Source organism: Triturus cristatus, chromosome 4_1 (assembly GCF_964204655.1).
Source record: "Triturus cristatus chromosome 4_1, aTriCri1.1, whole genome shotgun sequence".
Classification (NCBI taxonomy): Eukaryota; Metazoa; Chordata; class Amphibia; order Caudata; family Salamandridae; genus Triturus; species Triturus cristatus.
In genome coordinates, this window is record NC_140585.1 from 843,329,432 (window position 1) to 843,353,074 (window position 23,643).

Here is a 23,643-nt window from a genome sequence, read left to right on the forward strand (position 1 = left end):
CACACTCCAAGGTGCCTCATCTCTGTCAATGCTGGTCTCTTGCCACTTTGCATGCGGCATCTCTGGCATAGTTGTGAAAGAATGTGCATAGGAGTCCATGTGTAGTTTAGCAACATGCATGCAGTTCCTCATGGATAATGATCCCTATTGTGCATGAAGTCCATGGTTGTGTATGTATTTTGGCATGTTGGTCCACACAATGGTTCATCAACACCTGCTGAGGGTGTGTCTCCTGTGCGCAGCTCGGCCTTCAGTTCCCTGATCCGGTGTCATTCATCTTTGGTGTTTGTGCATGCATTGTCTCTGGGTGTGCCATGTAAAACTGGACACTCCTTCCTTTACACACGCCTGTTGCAGTTGTCCTTCTGACATCCTAGTCTTTGTGTGCAAATTGTGGAATATTTTCAAGGACATGCCGCCTGCTGCTGCGGACCCTGCAGCAAGGGCCCACAGAGTATCCTGATTTGGCAACACACACGCCTCAAAGATGCTCCTCACTTCCTCCCTCCACCCATTCATTTGGCTGTCCTCAGCTTGTCTATGCCACAGTTGGCGCCACGCGGTGGCAAAGGCTGGACCATCAGCACATGCAACGTGCACATTGCACGACCCTCATGTCCTTGCATAACCCACATCACACTACAGTCTGATGTAGCAGCCACACTCCAAGCAATGTCCATCCGCAAATCTACTGCCTGCTGTCAGACATACCCTAAGCGCACACATGACATGTTTGCATGCTGAGTGTGCAACTCCAACTGCCTACACAGCGCTGCCATGCCTTCCAGGCCCTGTCACACCAACCAGGTCATGTCCCTCCTACTCCCCACCGGCTCTGTACCCCAGCAAGGCCATGGGAGTGGGACTCAAGGCTTCTGCATGTAGTATGGTGTCATAGTCTGGCACATGGCACAGGTATCATCTCTCAGCGTGTCAATCTACAATGTGTTCAGGACCCCCCTCTCCACCATCACATGCGCACAGCACCTCAGTAGCTCAAATGCCATTGACAGCCAGGTGCTCCTCACCCTCACCAAAGACGCAGACATTGCCAGTTCCATTATTCCTGAATGCATGAGATCCATTGATGAATGGCTGTACATGAGCCACCTGAGGCTGGACTTGTACAGGACTGAGGTGATCATCTGAGGATTGTCCCCTTACAGCTGGGTCAAGTGCTTGTGTCCCACCCGCAAGAGCCCTGCACAAGCACCCAGTGGCCACACACACAAGATGGTGTGCATCATGTATTGCTCGCACACATTTGCCATGTCAGTCCACAGCATCTTTACCTCATGCTGCAACGCCCTCTGCATTATGCACATGATCCACAGATAGATCCACTCCAAGGAAAGACAGACCATCCCCCATGTCCACGACAACATCCGTGTCAAATACTGCCCTGCCCTCTACGGAGCACGTACATGCAAACTCCCGGGAAACTTGTCCACATCCAGGGTGCATCTGCACACCTCAGCTTCAACATCCTGCGCCCCAGCCACATCACCGTCCACCATAGATAGCTGCAATGGATCACTGTCTGCTGCAGGATGACCTCAACACTCCCCACCCACACTCAGGAGGCAGTCCACAACCCCGACACAAAACCAACCTTGTACGTCTTGTCATACGAGACCCCGTTGGGCCATCTCCGTGCATCCGACCTTGCCCTGGCCACCATTCTTCACATCCACCGTACTCCAGCATGCAGGACATAGTTCTCCCACCTGCCCACACATACCTGGGAATCCCTCCCCGGAAACCTCCACATGAGCCATGACCTCGACGCCTTAATGATAATCTTCCAAATAGGTCTGTCCGCACAGTATTGCAAGCCCCCCCTCAGCAGCTTGTGGCCATCACAGGTGAGGGTTCTGCTCCATGCCTGCTTTGAATGATACCTTGTGACCCATGTGTCTCCTGTACCAGACTCAGATCCCAGGGTATGGATGGCTGGAGTTGGTTCAACACTCAGGCATAGTTTGACATTTACACACACATATGTTGTGGAATTAAGCAACATGACAGCAACGTCTCATGAACCAAATAATATTTTTATTTGCGGTGGGGTACGTGTTTTGGTAGGTGAAATTAGGTGCTCTACCGGGGGAATAGAATCCAAAGTTCACAGGGGGAGATGGTATCCTTGGCATTGGAAGTCATCAGAGTCCAGAGCACAGTGTTGGTCATCATGGGTCAGACTGTGACCAGCAAGTCCATGTGGCAGAGAATGTCATTGGATGAGGTGCTGCTGTTGCGCCAGAGGGCCAGGTGCCAGGCCAAGTGACCTGGGAGATGTTGATGGTCCGCTGACTCTCACGGTCTTTTCCGTGGACGACCCACCTTCCTCCGGGGACCCTCAGATGCAGGCCTTGACGATGTTTGGGACGCTCTATTGGATGAATCCTCCTCCTCCCTCCCTGTGGCTGGTGCTGGTCTGCGCCTGCTGTCACAGGGAGGGTTGCCCATGTTGTCGGCAATCCGACGGAGTGAATGGCTCATGTCCCTTTGCACCGCCAGGAGCTCAGCCTGTCTTGCCTCCATCCGTCCTTGGTGTTGTTGTTGACTGGCATGTTGCTCGGCCTGCATGTTCTTGATCTTGTTGAGGGTCCCCTGCATCTCTGTGAGTCTTGACACTACCTGGCTGATGCCCCTGGTGTCACGCCGGTATGTGTCCAGGATGTGGCGTATGTGGGACATACCGGTTCCCTCAGCTGACTGGTCAGGTTCGCGCCTCCGCCAGCCTCCACTCCCACCACCCCTGCCCACTTGAGCCTGGCCTGCCGTTGTGGGCACATCAGGTCTACAGGGATGGCATTTGCAGGGTTGCCTGCGTCCTCCTGGGTGCCCGGAGAACCTTGTCCCTCCTGGTCAGACTGGCTGTGTAGTTCAGTGCGAGCAGGGCTCCTGGGTGTCTCCTGGGATGTGGCAGCAATGGGGGTGGTGGTTGGCACAGATGTACCTGACGCAGGTGCTGCAGGGGCTTGGGCACCAGAGGGGCCAGGTTGGTCGGGGTCATCCACGGAGTGGTGAGAGTCGTCACTGCCGGTGGGGTCATCTTCACGCCGAGCCGGGAACTGTGATTGTTCCCCCCCAGTGTTGGGGGGAGATCCACGACGTTGCCCTGTGTGTGAGAGAGAGACAATGTTAATGCTGTTTCATGCGACATCCATGTTTCATACATATTCAAGCTGTCACAGTTCCTCCAGGTAGTTGTATGTGCCTAGCATTCCTCTCAATGTCCACTTGGGGATGGGTATGTTGCGGGGGACAGATTGAGATGTTCTCCTGAGTGTTTGACCTGTAGAATTTTGGCTAGGAAGCTTATTTGGCTATGGATAGGTCTTCAGTCACATGTCCATTGTGAGAGTGTGTAAATCCGTTGCCTGCCCCGAGGGTGTGTGCTTGTGTAAGGGGGGTGTGTGTGACCGGGCCTGCTGTTGGGTGTAGTGTGATTTGTCATTGGGTCTCCCAGGTGATGTGTCTGTCCCCTCATGGTGAATGCTGGCATGACAGTGAGTGTGAGTTCCTGTGCTAGTTACCTGTGCTTGTGGAGTTGGTGTTTGAGTGTACAGTGGTCCCAGGAACGCCTTGTGCTGCATACAGCAGGGCCAAGTGTCAGCTACCTTGTCAGTACTTTGCCAGTCCCTGTGCATTGTGCATGGGTATGTACCTATGCCATATGGGCTAAGGGCATTGGTGTCTGCTTCTCATTTTTACAATGTGTTGTGTGAGGCCCACCCTCCCAGCCTCCCGGACATCCAGTCTTGGGTTTGTGGTTTGTGTAGCCTGGGACATGGCATTGTCTTGATTTGTGAATGGTGAATGGAGACGTTGGTGGCATGAGCGTGGTTTTTGAGTGTGGTTGTGTGCGGTGAGTGCTTGGGGGAAGTTGAGTGCATTTGGTGTATTTGTGGTGTGGACCCCATTGCCCACATGTTACGTAAGTTGTTTGTGTACTCACCAGGCTCTGCGACTCCTTCAACTCCGTGAACTCCCACCGGCGGAAGCAGGGCCATCACCTTCTCCTCCCAGGGTTGGTAGTGTACGGGTCTGTGGGGCAGCCCGCCTCCAGTGATGTTACTCTGAGCGTATTCCTCATTCATCTTCCTCTTGACTGCGCAGATCGTACCACCTGGCTTGGCATTCATGCCTGGTCCTTCGGATGGGCGCAACAGCATTCACCTTATCGACGATCCTCTGCCACAGGCTGGTTTTTTGGGCTATGCTGGTCTGTCTGACCAATGTTCCAAACAGCTGTGGATTCTTGTCTGTGGGCATGGTGTGGGGTGTGGATGGTTGTGGGTGTGTGGGTGTGAATGTGACTGTGTGTGTGTGAATGTGAGTGGGGGTGTTTGTGAAGGAGGTTGTGTGAAGGTGTGCGAGTTAAGGTGTAGTTAAGGGGTCAGTAAGGTGCCGTTGTTTGTGTGTGGGGTCTGGCAGCAGTGGGTCTGTTGCAAAGGCTCATGGGTTGTGTGTGTGGGCCCTTTTTATTGGTCCATTTTTGGGTGTGGCTGTGTTTGAATTTTGGTGGGTGTGTTATAAGAGGTGGTTGTGAGTTTGGGCCTCTGTTTGCCTGTTTGGATGTGCCAGGTCAGTCTTTGAGATGTATTTTGTCATGTAGACGTGTTTTGTGGTGTTGTGCGAGTCGAATTGACCCTCCTTGTGCTGTTTTACAGTGTCCTGGTTCTGTACGAGTATTTTTCGCGTAGGTACGGTCCGCACATACGCGATGCTGGGTGAGGGTGCTGGGGTACGGGGTTGGGGTGGTGTGCGTACATGCGGTGGGGATACGGCGTGTACAGGTGCGGGCCTGGGGCGGTGGGGGTACGCCGCATACAGGTGCGGGCCTGGGGCAGTGGGGGTACGGCGTGTACAAGTGCGGGCCTGGGGTACCCACGTACATGGGGGGGGTACGGCGGGTACATGCGGGGGTATGGCGCGTACAGGTGCGGGCCTAGGGCAGTGGGGGTACGGCACGTACAGGTGCGGGCTTGGGGCGGTGGGCGTACGGCGTGTACAGGTACGGGCCTGGGGTACCCGCATACATGGAGGGGTACAGCACGTACATGCGGGGGTACGGCACGTACATGCGGGGGTATGGCGTGTACTGGGGGGGTATGGCGCGTACAGGTGCGGGCCTGGGGTACCCACGTACATGGGGGGGGTACGGCACATACATGTGGGGGTACGGCACGTTCAGGTGCGGGCCTGGAGTACCCGCGTACATGGGGGGTACGGCGCATACATGCGGGGGTACGGCGTGTACAGGTGCGGGCCTGGAGTATCTGCATACATGGGGGGGTACGGCGCGTACATGCGGGGGTACGGTGCGTACTGGGGGGGTACGGCACGTACAGGTGTGGGCCTGGGGTACAGTGCGGACAGGGGGGTGTACGGTGCTGACATATTGGGGGGTGGGGGGGCTGTACGGCTCGTACACGGGCACAAGTTTACCCGTGTACATGTGTGCTACTGCGTTGGCTCCTTACGGGGCCTTTTACATGCACTTGTGTATTCGGACGGGCGGTACGAATCGTACTTGCGCGCTCGGACTTTTGTTTTACGATTTGCTCGTAAAAATGTCCGGCTCCCTCTCGTACACTTTTCACGAGGCCATTCGGACGTAAAAAATTCCGACTCCCTCTCGTAGACATTTCCCGACGCTATTCGTAGGTATTTTTCACGTCCGAATCGTACTTGGCCGTTTGTACGGTACTTGTACGATTCGTACGTGAAAAAACACGGATACGAGTCGTACGCAAATTTTTTTTACAGGATCAGAATTGGCACCTTAATGTTTGTCCCAAGCCTTTCTATCAATTATACACAATCCACGGTGAATATGAAAATACTAACATACCTTTCCTATATGCACTACTCCCTAATAAACAGAACACCACATATAGAGCTCCTAACAATAGTCAAACAATACACCGACAACTACTTTCCGCAAAAAATCATCACTGATTTTGAACAATCAATGATTCAATCAATTTTAAAATTATACCCACACACTGCAATCCAAGGTTGTTCCTACCACTTCAATCAAAGTATCTGGAGGCACCTACAAAATCTACTTTAAGTATAGATTATGCCACTAACTGCAACTTTGCCTACCAAATTAAAAAATGAATAGCCCTGGCCTATGTACCTACAACTGAAGTAGCAAACCAATACAACCTACTTCTTGAAAGCCCCTTCTATCAGGCAAATGAAACTAAACTAACTCCCTTCCTAGAGTACTTTGAAGATACTTGGGTGGGAAGGTTACATAGGTCAGAGCACCGTAGGCAACCCAAATTCCAAATACCTTAGTGAAACGTATATGATAGTACTTTGTCTCAAAAGGCAAAAGCAAAAAATGCCTTCCAAGCCAAAATTGGAAGAGGAGAACCAACCCTACATAAACGTATATAAGCTATTAAAAAAGAACAAAGGGGCCCATTAGGATGGCGGCCATCTGCCCGCCATCGAGACCTGGAAAACTGCGAGTCCGATTAGCATTGCGGTCGTGACCGACGCGGTGTGATTTTCCGCCCGCCACGTCGCGGTGTGATTTTCCACCCACCACTTTTCCGCCGGTTGCAGTCCGCCCATTAGCCTGGTGAGCGGAGCTGGACCGTTACAATTGTTGAGGATCAGGGCCAAGCACCGCCGGCACGATTATGATGCCGGCGGTAGCCAGCCTTTCTGCTGCGGTTGAACCGCCATGTAAAGGCATGCGGAGACATGTTCCGGGGGCCCATTGCGGGCCCCCAATGTGTTGGGGGAGTGTGGGTGCACTGGGGGGTCCCCATGGTACCTCCTACATGTCCCTGTACCAGGTGGCAGGCACTGTGCAGTGCCTGCCACACAGTGCAGTGACATGCATAACATGATCCTTTTCACACCACGGCGGTGCTGCTGGGCAGCAGCAACGTCCGCAATGTTAATCGCCAGACTCCGACCGCTGCGGTCGGATTTAGACTGCAGAGCATCCTAATTGGACCGGCAGTTATGCCGCGGTCCTTGCGGTCGGTCTTTTCCCGCTACCATGGCGGTCGGGGAGCTTGTCCGACCGCCATCCTAATAGACCCCAAAGCTATCAAGAGCTCAGACTAGAGCAATCCCTAAAAAAAATCGGCCATTAACTAAGTAAACATACTAAAAGTATGTATGAATACCTGCAACATAAAACTAGACTATTTGCAAACACCAAGGGCCATATGTAGGTAGCCCAATACCGGTCGGTAACGGCCGATTTTCGGTAAATATACCGTTACCGACCGGTATATAGGCTTTTGAGATGTAGGGAGATCATTTCTGTATTCGGTAATTTACCGAATCGGTAATTTTACCGATTCGGTAAATACCGAGTACAGAAATGAGATGTAGGGGGAGTGTGTGGTGGGTGTGGGGATTCGTTATTTACCACCAACTGAAAGTTGGTGGTAAATGACGAATGTCTCTGTTAATGCATTATTTGGCCCTTAGATGTGTGCAATGTGGCAGACACACATGCCCTCAGGGCATGTATGTGTGCCACATGTGCACACATGCAGGAATCAGGGGTGCAACAGGGTGTCAATGTGACACCCTGCCACCCTTGATTGAGCTCCCCCCATTACCGATTCGGTATTTACCGATTCGGTAATGGTAACTGGCTTCCCATTGATTCCTATGGGCCTCCTGGCCCATAGGAATCAATGAGATACAGGTTACCATTACCGAATCGGTAAATACCGATTCTAAAATACCGACACTTACCGAATCGGTATTTTTTTACCTACATTACATTTACCGATTCATAAATACCGAATCGGTAAAATTCGGTATTTAAGAATCGGTAAATGTAATTTACCTACATAAGGCCCCAAAGGTCTAGAATACTTAGACATGATGGCTAAATCTATACTCTAAAAATCAACAATACTAAACACCATAAACATTTAAAAATTCAAAACATTTAAACAACATAATTCTACTATTTTATTAAAATAATAATTATAACTATGTCATGTATACATTAAAAAATATAACAAATATATATGACATACTATCATTATTAAATTAAAAAAATACAAATAAACGTAACGAAAAACATTTCCCACACATAATAATTAAAAATAACTTACAGTGAGGGAGCCACGTCCCATATTCACAACGCATTAGGTAAGGAAGTCACCCTCACACCCTGCCTGGGTCTTCTTAATATATGGGAGCCGACTGACCTCACGGAAGTGGAACAACAACTAACTACACTGGGTTACACCCTTGTTAAGCGTGAGATTGCAAAGGGATGGAGGGCGGTGGTTGCACCTACTTCTAGGCTGTGGGTGAAAGAACTAGATAAAGGCATGATTGCTGAAACAGAAGTATTCAAATCGCGAGGGTGTCCGAAGAAGGGGTATAGGAAATGGGGCAAATGGAATGCCTATCAGGGCAACCTATGTATATCCCCAACGGTGGAGCTAGAAATGCAAAGAAGGGAAGAATGTGATGATGTGATATAATGTTTGTAACTGTTTTCTACCCGCTTACGATGCAGCAGCACTGTATAATCGCTTGAACTGTCAACTTGATACTGTATGTGACTTTTATGTTGGAATAATAAAAAGATTTATAAAAAAAAAACTTACAGTTATGTAGCAGTAGTCGATGAGAGAAATCCAATAAATCCATAGAAGATAAATCGAAAACCAAATCCATTAGAAAAGGGAACCCAAAAATAAATGCAAAAATACAACTTGTCCTTAATTGCTTCATCATTTGGACATGACGAATGACATTCAGTGAAGGCTTAGGGTATGTGTCCACCGTATTACAATCCCATTATAGCCTCTGGAGATTGTAATACGGCAGATGGGATATCCATCACATTTGTGACAGAGTATTTCATCCGCCGAGATCTAAATAAGGTCCTGAAACGTTTTGTATATCAGTTGTGATGTGATACATCTAGCACACTTATTATTCAAAAGTTAACGTGTAACCTGTGTCGTTTTCACATGCTGAGCTCTACTAATACATAGATACACACATTTGTATCAACAATTTGAGTATCCTCATACCTGCACATGTCCCAAAGTGACTAAAGCAGACTACCAACATCATGATTCCCGCCACGGTATATTCCAGAAAAAATGTTCGCGGAAGGAGCAGCCTTCTTTTTATCCTGAAATACCTGAAGTTTCTGAAGATATCGGCCTATCCTAAGTCCTCCGTCATAGCCCCTTGATAGATATCGACGCGTGGCTCTCCTGGGAGCTCTCTATCGGTTACCGCTGGAATGGAAGCCTGATTGTGGTTTATCTGGATGACCTCTGATTCTCTGCCGGAGTGGATCTAGTCAGCTCGTATCCTGCTTGTGCCTGTGGGAATCGTACTCGCCTTTTCCGCACAGGTTTGTCTGTCTGTCCCACACCACTTGTCCATCCTCGCCCTGATGAAGGTGTTGCCCCGGCTGGGGATTGACACCGAAACGCGCGTTGGCGTTTAACTTGTTTTGGGTAGCTGGATTGCAACTACCCCTACCCCCTGGATGATATATGAAACCTTGTCATCTGATCATCATGTGGCAGTCTTACCATCTTGATGTACTTGTTGATGCTATGATATTGTTTGTTGTAGAGTGTGAATGTTTGTGTTGATTTGAATGTATGTTAGTATGACTGATTATTTTGATTGAGGTGTGTGGGACATTGTATATGTAATGAATTATTATTGAGCTTAATTTTGGTATATATTTATTCTTTATATGTTTGATTAATGATTTCGATAATATGAAAATAAAAATGAAAAATAACTTTGATAAAATCATTTGATTGCTGGACCATTTCCGCAACTGCCAGTGCCGGTTTTGTTGTGTTAGTATCGGGACCCTTTTTGAGGGCCCTACAGAAGTATCAAGGCAGGTAACCTCTCTATAGACTGGTTCTCCTTATTACCCCTGCTTTACCTGCCTATTATTCGCTGTCAGGGGTCCCCCTTCTTAGTGGTTTTCACCAACATCATGATGGCCAGGCCCATCTGACATGTACTGTGATGGGAGGTACTTTGACATCTGAGACAAAACATGTGGCCTATTGAAGGCTAACCAAATTTTGCATCATTGTACTGACACCTTTACAGTCAGGCCCATTGACATGATGGCTATGGTCTATAGAGCCTGGTACCCTAGAATTGACTACATCCTATGGCTGAGGTCACTATGAAAGTGCTGCCATGTGTGTCAGTGAGAGCTGGCTCTCTGGCGATGTATGGACATTTGTACTCATAGATACTACGGGTGATGCAGTATGAGGGGCATCTACGGGCATCCCAGGAAACACCTTTTGTCATATGTTGCACTGTTACAGAGATGACATCAACATACCACTATATGTCCTGTTGGATTGGTTGAATATATAAAAGCTAGTGATTCACCGATACAACACCTGTTATGTAGTGACCAACTATCTGCACTGTTAATGTGTCACGTGAGATAGGGCTGTACAGTGTAAATATAATCTTGGAACAGTGAAAACAGACCTGTGGTAGTAAGGGGCCTGTCATTAGGAAATCACACACCTAGGAAATGTAGGTCAATGCACTGAAGTATCTGATATGTGCAACAGTACACATAGCTAACAACATCATCATCTGCTCCAGACAGAGTACATACATGGGTCATGCTGTAAAGGCTATGCAATTGTATTCACATTTAGGATTGTCAGAGTTGGATACATATCACAGATACCATGAAAATCATAAATGCATAGATGGCTACATAAATGCCAAGTTGAATCTAGGGCTTTACACACACTAAAGATCCCAATGTCAATGTTATACTCACAATGTATAGTGCTCAACAATACCTAACATGAGTGTCCTATGTAGGGACCAAGAAATGATAAAACACTGAATAGACCGCACTCGGGAACTCAGGGTGACATTGTAGCCTGTAGAACTGGCAAAGAGGTAGTTCCAAAAAGTAAAATATGTATGTAAGATAGTTACCTGTTTCGCTGGTGAGCCATACAGGGAAAGGACCTCACCAGCCCGCAGCTCCAGCTCCTCTGGAGAGAAGGCACAGGCCCTCTCACCTGTTTGGCCTGACATGATTGCTCAAAGAGGTGGCAAACAGCACCTAAAGGGAAGGAGGTCTTGATACCAGCAGTGTACATGTACAACACTTATGTGGTAATCCGTGGAAACGGACATAGCCGTTGTCCCTCTACTATCACACTCACCAGCGTTAGCCTATGGCTGTGTCCCTCATGGATTAAGACACTCATTGCTCGTTTGACTTTCGCCAGCGGTGGCAGGTTCAGTGTGTCCAATACGTGAGGTGAGGCATCCGCCATTTAAGCAGTTAGAAGTACAGTACTATTAACTGTTAAGTGCGTCACCACCTCTCCAAATGAGGTGTTAGATGTTTACATATGTACCACTCCATTGCCATGTAATTTACATGACACAAACATCTGTGTAGTGTGTTGTGTTACTGTGCATAAATGCTATATTTGTACGGTGTCTTCACCAGAAATAGCAAACATGACAATATGAAGGTGCTCATGGTACATTTTTGGATGTATATTGTCCACATTTATGTTACAGACACATGTGAAGACCACAATGGGGATAACTGGTGGATGTTGGACATTAGACAATTATTATGTGAATGATGTGTAATGCTTTCTGAACCAGTTATGTTTTGTCACATGACATTTGGCTTACTCTTCATATATGTTACTGTGGACACTGTGACCGATATTCTACATTGTTTTAACTCTACACATAGGTACCCTGGGAGAGAAAGGAGACATTAGCCTCCAGTGTAACGACCATTTCCAGACCTTAAGGCCATGGAAAAAAAGGATGTCATCAAGAAGTTTGTTTGAAAAGGCAAAACATCCAGGATTTATGTCATCAGTTGGAGTCTGATCTCCCCTCAAAACACTAATCCCACATTGTTAGATATCGGGGTCTCTAGCTGGTAGAGGTAGGTACCTTTGTCAAAATAGGGGCTCTTGCTTCTAGTCAGGGTAAGGGGGATACACTTCTAAAATAACCCCTGCTCCCCCCTTGGTAGCTTGGCACGAGGAGACAGGCTTATCTATGAGGCAGTGTGGAAAGCATTTGTGAACACATACAGTAAAACAGTGAAAACACTACAAATGGACACCACACCAGTTTACAAAAATAAGTAATCTTTATCTAAACCAAACAAGACCACAATGGCAACAATCTACAATACAGTAATACAAATATGACTTTAAAATGGTAGAAATAGTTCAGTTCAAAGCAAATCATAGATGCAACACTTTTCACAGAAGTACCTTGGATACGTCGCGCACAGAAACAAAAAGGGCCGCCACAGCGAAGGTTATGCATCGGTTTCTTACACTCAGGAAAGGTGATACGTCAGTTCCTTCCTCCGGGGGAGGTGATGTGTCGGTTCCTTACTGCTGCACAGAGAGGCTGATGCTTCGGTTCCTTACTGGAGAGGAGGTGATTCGTCAGTTTCTTACTGCATGGGGAGGTGATGCATCAGTTTCTTACTGTGTCCCCCAACAATGCAACAGACCTGGCGCCTTGATGCTATGCAACGATCCGGGATGATGCTTGGGTTCTTGCAGCCGCACTGAAGGGCTTGCGTCGGAATCCGTGCAATGATCTCGGACTTCGGAGACCAGTGCACTTGATGCGGCGTGCAGCGATTTCTCAAGCCGCGGGCAGGCGCTGTGACGGTTTCTTCGGTGATGCATCGGAAACAAGTGCGGATGTTGCATTACTTTTCCAGTTCTCAACATCCAGAACAACCTCCAGAGGCGCAGAACAGCTACAGGCACCTCTTGCCAGGTCAGAAACCCGCCAGGGAAGTTCAGGGGATCTGGGGAGGAAGTCTTTGTGTCCCTGAGACTTCAGAACAGGAAGCAAGCTCTTCTTCAAGCCTTTTGAGATCTTCCTCAAGTAGGGGACACAGCAAACAGCAAAGCCCTTTTCCCTTTCCTTGGCAAAAAGTAGCCACTGAAGGCCAACCCCAGACAGCAAACAACACGGTGGCAGTATTCCTCCTCAATTTCTCCAGCTCTTCTCCTTGGCAAAGGTTCCTCTTGATTTCCCAGTAGTGATCTAAAAGTCTGGGGTCTGGGCCCCTCTTTTTATAAAGTAAATCTCTTTGTTCTCTCCTTGCCCAGGGCTCTGAGCTCAGTCCAAACCAGTTCAGGGGGGCACTTTGCAAGTGCACAACAACCTCTATTGTCAGTGTGAGCCTTGGCTCCAGACACACCACAGGGGGGCAGAGCCATTATTGGCCAGAGACACATTGGAAGGTTAAGCAAGAAAAAACCTACTTTCTAAACGTGGTATTTCCAAACACAGAGGGGCCGATTCCGATCCGGGTCGGAAAGCACTCCGACCGAGTCGGATCCGGAGTGTTTTCCGACTGAGCTGGACTCCTACAGTCCGACCGAGCGAGTACGATGCGCACGTATGCTGTCAGACTCAGTTCGGTCGGACACTCATAGAAGTCAATGGGAGCCGGTCGTACGACGTGTACATGGGCTCCCATTGATTGAATGGGTACGTCTCGAACAAGTGCACCCCCTACAGTGGGTACGTGTCGGTGCCATCTGCACCGTACATGACTGTGTTGGGGAGACCCATAGGTCTCCCCCTGTGTCTGAGTCGTAGGGCTGCGGGTGTTCAGAGGTCCGACGAGGACCCCCGAAGTCCAACTCCGGGAGCTTTTGCGAGCCGGACACTCCGGCTTGCACAGGTTGTCCGATGCGTGCATCGTACTGGCTCGGTTGTAAATAGCATCCATTGCACGCCACGGTTAGCTTCCGACCGACACGTACGGAGCGGTTCAGACCCGGAAACGACTTGGTCGGTGAATTTCATGTAGCTCGCATCGTACACGCTCGCTCGTACAGCTGTACGAATTGGCCGGAAAACACGCATACGGCTCGTAGTTTTTCTGGCCAGATCGTGTTTGGTGCCCTTCCGACCCGGATCGGAATCGGCCTCAGAATGTAAAAATTGCCCTCACTAAAGGATGCATTTTAACATTCTGAGTTCGGGCATACTAAACCTTATGTTCCTACCTTGTTTCTAGGGGTAGTTATGTATATAAGATGTTATAAGCAAACTCCCATTCTTTCGTATGGCAATAGGTAGCCTTGCAATAGTGAAAAACAAAATTGGCAGTATTTCACTATCAGGACATGTAACACACACCAGGGCATGTCCTGCCTTTCACATACACTGCACCCTGCCTACAGGGGTACCTTGGCCTACCTTAGGGGTGACTAACATCTAAGAAAAGGGAAGTTTAGGGACTGGCAACTGTGTGCACTTGCCAAGTCAACATGGCAGTACCAGACTGCACACAGGCTCTGCAATGGCAGGCCAAAGTTACATTTACAGGCTGCTTATCTGGGTGGCACAATCAGTGCTGTAGACCCACTAGCAGCATTTGATTTACAGGCCCTGGGAACACATAGGGCACTGTACTAGGGACTGACTGGTATATCAAATCAGCCAATTATGGAAACACGAATCCATCCATACAACTTACAGGGAGAGCATATGCACGTTAGCACTGATCAGCAGTGGTAAAGTGCCCAGCGTCATAAAACCAAAAAAAACAGGTCAGAAACAGAAGGCTACAAAGCAAAAAATCTGGGGATAAACCCGTTGTAAAAGCCAGGTCTAACGCACATATATCCCAACTATTGTGAAACGTATGGCAGTATTGCATTTTCTGGCCACAGGTTCCTTTTAATACACTATGGCTATATCTGGTGATATCTCTGAACCAATGTTCAGTGGTGTACTACAAGATGTGCTTTCAGCAAGGATGAGACATATTGACAGCTACAACCAATTCCCCAGATGTGAGGATTTAACCACTGTGGAGATTGACTTCTATGGATTTGGTCGCCTCCCACATTTGGTTGGAGACATTGATAACACCCATATTGACATAGTGCCACCACAAGCCAGGGAACAAGTTTTCTGTAACAGTAAGCATTTCCATTCTATCAATGTACAAGTTGCCTGCTTATCAGATTTCTATATATCTAACTTCTGTGCCCAGTTCCCAAGATCAGCCCATGATTCTTTCATATTGCGGAACAGCACCATACCCCAGCTTATGTCACAGCTACTATCGGTGAGGGTCTGGCTTGTTGGTTAGTATGGTCTGTCCTAACTTTGTATGGGTAATGCCAGGTAGTATAATCAGAAAGTGTGTAACTTATTGTTGCACTTCGGTCTGTCTTCCATCTAGAAGACTCAGCATACCCCAAGCGTCCATGGTTGTTGGCACCATTGAGGGATCCAACTACGCCAGAGAAAGTCTGCTTCATTGAGGCCCATGGAGGGGCAAGGCAGCCAGTGGAAAGGGATTTTTGGCTCCTGAAGGCCAGATTTAGATGTCTGGACAAGACTGGGAGAGCCATCCTCTACTCACCTGGGAAGGTGTGTCAAATCACAGTGGCCTGATGCATGCTCCACAACATCAAGCTGCGATGGAACATCCCGTATGTGACATAGGATGGAGACCATGTAGTACCACCGGGTAAGGATCTTGAAATTCCAAATGATGATGATAGTGGTGAAGAGGAAGGAGCTGACTTGTGTGAAGATCTCATCTATAACTTCTTCTCATGAGTGTAAGTATTTTGTGGAATGTCATGACTGTTACTGTTACAGTAACTCTTGTTGTGAAGATGTGAGGAGTATATTAAGGCAAAATATTAAGAAGGTCAAGCTCTGGACAATCCAGGTGAAAGGTGTTTGTTGAGGCAGGTTTTGACACAAGGAAATTTTGTTTTTGTTGCTTTTTTAGCTTTGAGTTTTGTGATGAGTTGTGTTTTCCAGAAGTCGACTACGTGAATTGTCTTATATGTATGGTATGATAGCTAATCTGTTGGTTTTAGTCTTCTGTTTTAGATACCTTCACCATGGAATCTTCATTTGGAAATTTCAGAGTTGGGAAATGTACGGGTACATGATGCTGTTTGGCAGTACGTAGGGGGCATGGGTTGTTACTGGAAATGACTGTCCCAGAAATTGGGTGTACAAATCCTGTACCAAGACAGCTTGCACAGCTATAGAATGGAAGTGATGAAGAATCCATTGGACTTGTTCTTTGTCGTGTGGTGGCCCTGATGCACTATGTGTGCCATCATGTGCTCCAACAAAATGTTTTTGTGGGCCCAAATCATGATAGTCTCCCTTCACATTGGCTAAATCCTCATTGTGTGTAAAGTTTATGTAGCTGTGGCTGTGTCTCTGATTTACAAATATGTGCTATATATGTACTTGTTGTTGTGTGTTAACACAACAACAAGTTGACTTTCAAACAGAAGATGAAAAGGATATTCACCCTTATGCATCAAGCCAAAATCCAGTCGGTAAAATACCGAATCGTTAATAGCTCCCGGTATTGCGTGAAAAATACCCAATCCCAATGCATCAACCCAAAACCTGAGCAAATAACGAATCGCAAAATAAATAACCTCGAACATACCGAATCGCTAATACCCAAAATGCTAATTTACCGAATCGCTATATACCGAATTAGCAATTACCGAAATCACTATTAGCTCCCGGAAAGTGCCAATAGCAAATAACGAATCGCACCCCAATGCAACAAAACTCGCTAATAACGAAAATCCAAAAAATCGCTATTTTGCAAGAGCTAAATAAGGGGAATCAAAACCTGGAGGTAAAGTTACAAAAAAAAAAAAAGATGAGGCTAAATCCTTCCTACATGTGCAAATGATTGAGGCAATCACTAAACCCTTAAATGTGGCCCAGGAGACCCTGTTGGCTCCCACAAAATGGCTGCCCTCTACGTGCTTGCAAGGAGGATGCGGATCAATGCAGCAGGACAGCGCAGGAGAAGGGTCCAGGAGCGAGTTTTCAGACTGCGCATAACCTTGCTCGGCCAGAATGAGGACGAGGTGTACCAGAAGTATCGCCTCAATCGCGCTATGATCATGCGCCTGATTGCAGACCTGGAACCATTACTGCAGCACCAGACACACCGGACAAATGCTATCCCTGCGCACGTTCAGGTCCTATGCAGCCTGCACCTACTGGCCTCAGGGAGTTTCCAGGGGGTAATTGCGGTGGCCGGAGGTGTTTCGCAAAGCGCACTGTCACGCTTCTTCAAGAAATTCCTAGATGCCATGCTGACAATGCTCCACACACAAATCAGCTTCCCCACAACCCCACAGCAGTTGGACCGCACCAAACAGGCTTTCTACCAGGTGGCACAATTTCCACATGTGATTGGATGCATCGACTGCACGCATATCCCCATATGTCCTCCGTCAGCAAATGAGTACCTATTCCGGAACCGCAAGTCATACCACTCGATCAACGTGCAGGTTGTGTGCGATGCCAACAACATCATAACGGACCTAGTGGCACAATTCCCAGGGAGCACACACGACTCATACATCTTCCGCAACAGTGGAATGCACAGGCGACTAATCAATGGAGAATTTGGAGAGGGACTCCTGCTAGGTACGTAGAAATACGCTTCCCCACACCAACACCACACATGTATGTACATCACCAATGCTAAGTCTATGCTTCTATCTTCTAGGTGACAGTGCTTACGCCCTGCGGGAATACATACTCACCCCATACCTAAATCCAGCAACCCCGCAGGAACATCGCTACAACGCTGCACACATCAGCACGAGGAATGTGATAGAGCGGACTTTTGGGATTCTCAAGAGCCGCTTCCGTATCCTCCACAAGACTGGCGGCGCCATGCTATACCAACCAGAAACATGCTGTCGGATAATTGCTGTATGTGCAATGCTGCACAACATTGCCACCAGAAGGGGGATACCCATGGAGGTGGACAGGGATGACGACCACCGGGCTGACCAACCACCCGCCCAACGACGACAGGCACACATCCCAAACACAGCAGAGGGCCATAGGAGGCGGACATACATAATGCAAAATCATTTTTGACCCTGGGTAAAATGAGACATTACAAGTTGGTTTTGGGTGCAACTGTTTAATGCACAGTAGCACTGAGGATTGTGCAACAGAACTAGCATTGTGAACCATGCTCCGATTGCATACATGTAAATAAAAGGTGCCTTAAAGTCAGGTCTGTGCAAACACAATAATTGGATGGCCATGGTTGCCCCACCATGGTCCTGCAGCATGTCCAACTGTCTAGTGGCGCTTGCCACGTACACCAAGCCTCCGCTCAGGTGCATCCAATGCCTCACCACGGCCTGTCCCCGTGGAGGCACGCGAACTGCGGCGCCTGGTGCTGGCCTCTGCCAGTGACACGCTGCTGACACTGGAGGCAGCCTCACTTGTGTCATCCCCTCCCAATGCTGCAGCACTGCATGTGCTGCTCTGAAGTTGTTCCACAGCAGTGGTGATGTGTCCCAGTGACTTTGCCACATCCCCGCAGAAGTGCCCAAGGTCCACCTGCAGGGAGACTGTGCGGCGTGCCAACACAGCGGTGCTGTTGCTGTGCCGTTGTATGGCCTTGGTAGCGGCGGCGGAACGCAACATTAGCTGCCGGTTACTCCTCCTCTGGGACTCATGGCCCTCCCTGATGGCACGGGTGAGCTCACGTACCTCCTCCCTGAGCTGAGCATTGCCATCAGCAACCGCAGTGGTCTGGTCCCTGACCGCCGTGCCCATGTCCCTGACCGTGGAGCCCATGTCGGTGACAGCTGCAGTCATGGCGCGCATCTCCCTCGCAAGGCGCACGATATTGCAGCTAATGCTAGCCACATGTCGTCCCTGCAGGCTCTGTGTACGCAGCATCCTCTCCTCGATTGCAGAGGTTGTTGGGACATCCTGGTCTGCTGAGGAGACGGAACTGCGACGGGCCCTGTGACGCCGTGCGTGTCTTGAGCCTCCAGGTGGTGCAGCAGGTGGTGTGGATGTGCGCTGCCTGGGTGCCAATTGCGGGGGGGGTGTTACCATCTCCTGCAAGGGCGCAACTTGGTGCCTGTGCCTCTGCGGTATTGTGGCTGTACTAGCTGCAGGCTGTTTTGCTGGTGCCGTTGCCTGTGGCGCTGTTGCTGGTGCCTTGGCTAGTGGCGCAGGTGCTGGTGCCTTAGCTTGTGGCACTGGTGCTGGTGCCGTTGATTGTGGCGCTGGTGGAGGTGGTGCTGGTGGGGTGGCAGGTGTTGGCGATGCATGCGCATCCTGCGCTGTCTCCTGGTCTGACTCCACGGGTGTCTCCGGAATGATCAGCTGGTCGCTGTCGTCAGAGTCCCCAGGTGATGCATCTGTGTGTGAAACAGTGCATGATTAGTGGGATGATTACACCTACATAGTGTTGTACCCATTAATGTCCCTCTGTGGTCCAACAAATGAACAGTCTCCAGCCATGTACAAATTATGTGGTGTATGCTCATTGGATTTACGCCTGCACATGCACACTGGGCTGACTAGACTACAACTCCCAAGATGCAGTAGTGTCATGTGTGGAGCTGTCTGTGCCAGAGCTGCAGACACAGTGAGATTGGGCTGGGGGCATGGGTATGGATTTACGCTATGCTGGGTGTGGCACAGGCATGCATCTTACCTTGGGCACTTGTGGCTGCGCCGGACGTGTCCATCTGGGTCACCCCCACGACGGCTTCCCGCTCTATAGTCCCTTCCACAAGGTCCTCCAGGGCTGTGTTGGATGGTGCAGTAGATGTGCCGCCTCCAGTCCTTCTAGCCTCCCGGAGCCTCTCACCAATCCTCTCTTTGGCGCGCTTCCGCAGGTCATACCACCGTTTTTTAAGGTCGTCGATGCTGCGGGTAGTGACGCCAACCGCATTGACCCTCTCACGGATGCGCTGCCAGATGCGCCGCTTCTCTGTCTCAGGCACCTTGAGGGACAGCTTGCCGAAGAGGCGGTCGTGTTTGCTGGACACTCCCTCGATGAGGTACTCCAGCTCCTTGTCCGAAAACTTCTTCTTGCGCTTGCGTGCAGATTCTGCGCTGGATGGCACTTCCTGCGACATGATGGATGTCTGATGTGATTTGCAGAATCGGTGTGGCCTCACTCTGCACAGCCTGTCCTTCTTCCCAGCTCCTGTCTGCTCCTCTGTCGAGGCTATGTGGGTGGGGCAGCAGTATTTCCTGGTTGGTGATGTCATCTGCACGTTCCCGGAGCGACGCGGCAATTTGCGATTTCGCTATTACCGATTCGGTAATAGCTAACTCGGTATTACCGAACTCGCTATTAGCCAATTCGGTATTACCGAACTCGCTATTTGCTAGTGAGGCCGTTTGCGTGCCCCGCTATTAAGGAATCGGTAAATTTAGCGATTTTTAAGGAATCGCTAAATTTCACCGAATCTGTTGATGCATGCCAATTACCGATTCCTTAATGGCGATTCCTTATTTTTCGCTATTAAGGAATCGGTATTCGTTTGGTTGATGCATATGCCCCATTATGTTTGAAATGTGAATTTTCAAAATATGGTCATATTCAGAAGCAGGGATCCATACTTCACGATAATCGTAACAGACTTCTTCCCCTGTAGAAAACAGAAGTGTAAAACATCAGCATTCTAATCTTTTTGAACACACTAATTAGCTAACCGTTCTAATTTTATATAACTCCAAAGCATAACCCATTACATTTCACTGTAGTGGATGAATGCTATAATAGATCCCTTCAGCTTTACCAGCTCAGCTTTCCCAAACTCATCTTTTGACTTTGAAACTTGCACAACACCTGGAGACAAATTTTCATCAATGTCAATGTTTTTGTAATACTTGTTTTCTGCTTTCAAGGATTGCAGTGCTGTTTTACATTAAAAAATCTAATAAGAGCGGCCATTTTGAGAGTGCGCACTCTAGCTTCCTGACTCTCTCACATACACTTAAACAGGGTCGCTGAGCGGATCAGGTTGCTGGAAGGTTAGCGGTGGGCTCTGCTCACGCCGCTTATTTTTTCTTGTTCTGAACCTCTGCTCATTCTTGTTTTAATTACTCTTGTGCGCTTGCTTTTAAATAATTTTGTTCAATGTACCTGTAGGTGAATTATCTTTCTGCCAATTGAATTTGAATACTAGCCTGTAAATGTAAAAAGAGGCTATGGGGGGTAAACTACTTCCAAGAAGCCAAAGCTGATTATAAAGCAGAATTAGGGTAGTATTATAAAGCCTACTTTGAGTCTAAAATTCTAAAAGTGGGAAACCACTCCAGAGAGATCTTCAAATTTGTTAGATCCTTTTCCTCTCCCAAAGTAGACTCTAATCTGAAACCTCCATCAGTGGAGTGGTGCGAGACACTCGCCTTGTTCTTTCGTTAAAAACTATATACCATTCAGGCAAACCTCCCACAACTCAGTGCAGGAATACTGGAATTTGGCACGGACACTGCCGCTTTAAATGAGATAGGAAACCAGGAAGAGCTTGGGCATGATAAAGTGTGCTCTCTGAACTCGTTCTCTCCTATCCCATTGGATGATTCCCTGCGTGCCTTAAAATGTCTCAAATCATGTTCCCCGCTGGACCCGGCCCCCTCCTTTATTCTTGCCTTGGGGGCAGAGGCCATTAACCCGCTTATGAATCAGATACTGAATACCTCTCTCTCATCAGCCACCGTACCTACCAAATGGAAATAAGCAAAGGTTATCCCGCTGCTCAAAAAAACCCAGGCAGACTCCTCTGACACATCCAACTATAGGCCAATTTCCCTCCTCCCGCCTTCTCGAAGATTCTAGAGAAACATGTGAACCAGCAGTTATCATCGTACCTTGAAAGGAATGCCAGCCAATTGGGCTTTCGCAATAATTACAGCACCGAAACAGCACTGTTGGAGGTAGTTGACTCTATCTGACTTGGTCTGGAAGTGGGCGATAGGGCGCTGCTGGTCCTGTTAGACCTATCAGCCGCTTTCGATACGATCTCGCACCATATTCTCCTGAACCAGCTCCACTCGATTGACATTAGGGGCTGGCCTGGAAATGGCTGGCATCTTTCCTCGAGGGGAGGGGACAGGAAGTATGGTGCCATACCTACTTGGCCACTTCTCACAAACTGAAGGTTGGTGTTCCTTAGGGTTCTGCCCTGAGCCCGACTTTGTTCAATATCTACCTCACGCCTCTGGCTACTTTGGCAGAATCTTTAGGGGCAAAAATTGTGTCTTATGCAGATTACACCCAGCTGCTGTTCACATGGAAGAACAACGAACCCTGCCCAGGCAAACTAATTAGGACCTGCCTCGCAGTGGTATTTGGGTGGCTGTCCATGAACCAACTTAAATGTAATGTGGGAAAGACGGAGCTGCTTTTCTTTGGTTCAGATGCAGAGACACCCTTGCAGTCCTTCTGGCCACTGGATGCTCCCCCCCTCTTTTTAAAGGTCTGTGGTGAAAAACTTGGGCTTTAAATTTGATAGTCAACTACTATTCCATACCCAAGTAAACTCAGTAGTGGGCACCTGCTTTGCCCTCTTGCGATTTCTTCAGAAGTTTCTGTTCCTTCTGTCCTTGACGGCCAGATAACTGGCCCAAGCCCTGATCATATCACATCTTGACTATGGGAACCGCCTTTACTTAGGCATGCCCAAGTACCTGATGGATGGGCTTCAGCTGGTCCAGAATGCAGTGGCCCGAACTATTTTCGTGTTCCCCCGGGATGCTCATGTATTTTTAGGAGTCTTCAGTGGCTGCCAGTGAGGAAAAGGATTATCTTCAAGACACTGCTTGTGACTCAGAAAGCCTTATACGGAATGGGCCCTGGCTATCTGAAACACAGGATCTCGTTCTATGTTCCACAGAGGAAAATCCGCCCCGCAAATCTTTTCCTAGCCAGTACTTCACGTATCAAAAAGGCGAGGTCAGGTGGAAAGGCCCTCTCCTACCTGGGCCCGTCCCTTTGGAACAAACTGTCTCTGACCCTTAGAAGCATTAAGTCAACGCCTGTGTTCCGGAAGAAGCTGAAAACTTGGCTTTTTTCCAGCCCTTAGCTCCTTCCTGGCCCCACTGTTACTTTTCAGCATCGAGCACCAGGACACTCCTTGGAGGAGCAGCTGCGCTCTATAAATACCCCTACATAGACATAAGTACTTTGTCATTAACAAAAATCTTTTGTTAGCACACCATTCACTTAAACACTAACAGCTCTTCAATTTGTTGGTCCACACCAAGAGTTTTAATATTCTCATAGCCTAGAGGAAGATAAACATCTTCTCCTTTAAGGGCCTTTTGGTGATTCACTTGGAGGTTTTTGGCTGTGGGTGAACTATAGCTTGAAAAGAGATGATAATACCCTCATAAACAATTAAGAGTTCAGCATGAATCGGAGGGATCTCTACATTTTTATGAAAGCCTCTTGAAGGTATTTTATTATCATCCAATTTAATAAAACATAATTTACAGACAACTTGGTTATCCCATATATCAAAAGTAAAGAGCCAAATTGAGAAGGTAAGTTTAGCAGGGCGAGGCTGTTTAGCAGGGCAAGGCTGCAGGAGGTGTCAAAGGAGGGAGCGTTGATGCCAGAAAGCCTTGGGTCAAAGCTGTGGTGAAGATCTTTATTCTCGAAATTAGTCTTTGAAATGGAAGTCGAAAATTTCCAGCAGGATGAGGCACAGGGCTGAAACTGAAGACAGGTCTTATTCGGCCAGATACCCCTTGGGGGAAGGACAGCTGAAAAGGATTGCTTCT